Below are 1761 nucleotides of genomic sequence, written 5' to 3'. Positions count from 1 at the left end.
TACACAATTATCAAGCCCACTACTATTCATCTCAGTAATTATTGCTGATCATTTCAATAATATATTTTCACCCTCTCAACAATAAAAAATGGTGTGCATCTTAAAACTTCCTGTGCGCTGTTAATCACGCCAAAATGCATCTTCGTCTTAGTGACACATGGGTATTATGTGTGTGTGTGTGTGTGTGTGTGTGTGTGTGTGTGTGTGTGTGTGTGTGTGTGTGTGTGTGTGTGTGTGTGTGTGTGTGTGTGTGTGTGTCTTCCCGGTACACATGTTGAAAACTTTCCAGACTATACGTATGCGCATCTACAAAATGGGAGACAAAAAACTGTTAAAGTTATATCTTTTACTTCATGCAATAACGATGATGGCAAACAAATATCCATCATCATAAATAGGCACAGATACAGGAATGAATAAGAATACAATCATCTATCTATCTTGAGAAGAATATCCTTTGGCAAATCAATGGATGTGTTTTCCATCAATCATGAAAGTTCACTGGGTGTGTGAGTCAGCCCGGAGAAGATTTGATTGATTTTGATATGCTTATTCATACTATATACATTGTATACACATGAATAGGCATTTGTACAGTTCATGTTAGATTCTGAGACATACATTGTTGGTAAAGCAGATATTACTCTGACCCTGTCGATCAATAAGCTAGGGCAAAGCTATACATAAGAGATAGTAGTGCATGTATATCACTCTGGAGGAGAGACGTGCCGAACCATACCTGCTATGGATCTCGAACTGAATTTCGTCAGAGATACACATTCTATCGGCGTAACTCTATCACATAGATAGCAGAAACAAGGTCGGTGCTTTGGGTGATGTTAGTTTAAGTAACCTTGATTTATCTTAGTTTTTTTTTTTTAACTTCAGCGTTGTTGTTGTTGTTTTCATACGTTTCCGCACTACTATGAGATCGATCGATGAAGTGAAGTGAGTAATGCGTCCGGTTCTGGAACTGATTGATCTATTGCTGTTTTGCCTGCGCTGATTTTCATATTTTGTCCTCAGTTGATTAGTTTTGTTTTTTATAGAAGAGGAAACGTTGTTGATTGTCATTTCTCTTTCTCTGGTTTCCCACACGTACATATTTGGTTTGTGTCCCTCTTTGCTTCTATATTTTTTCTCCTTTCTCACATATCTAACTCCTCCTTCCGCCTTCTCCATCTCTCTCATTCTATCTTCATTAATTCTCTCAGTCTCTATCTCTCCATAAAGTACAAATTATCTAAATTAACAAATCAGACCTTTCTGACAAACTCTCACAAATAACCGCCGTTTTAGAACGAACCAACTAAAATTACATCTAAAAATATCTTGAAATTTATAGTAGTGTAACAGCGTGATGAAAACCAGTGCGCAGCGCCACTACTAATTATTCTGCCTCCTTGCTTGCACACAACATGAACGTGGGTGCAAAATTGAAATAAAACTATAACGACATTCTATCTCGGTTTGATAAGGAGTCCAATCATGAGCTATAGTTTAGACTCATCATAGTTTCATTTCCAGACCCTTCTTGTTCCTATGTAACAAAAAAAAGCAAAAAAAAAAAAGAGGACTCTGTGATAGGAAGCTAAGGATGCTGTGAGCCAATGGGGTTGCTTGGAAGCGTAAAGGGGGAGGGGGGAGGGGGGAGGGGGGGAAGTCGCTCATTGTCAAGTCCATTGCAAATATTATCAAGAGGGAGCAAGGCGGTCAGGGTATTTAGCGACTTAAAGGCAACGTATTTAAGAATTTAAAGTC

The sequence above is a fragment of the Penaeus japonicus genome, unplaced genomic scaffold (assembly GCF_977035675.1).
Source record: "Penaeus japonicus unplaced genomic scaffold, GWHDUDI00000001_assembly GWHDUDI00000012, whole genome shotgun sequence".
NCBI classification, from domain to species: domain Eukaryota; kingdom Metazoa; phylum Arthropoda; class Malacostraca; order Decapoda; family Penaeidae; genus Penaeus; species Penaeus japonicus.
The sequence above is the reverse complement of the archived record's forward strand: the minus strand, read 5'-3'. Positions refer to the sequence as shown.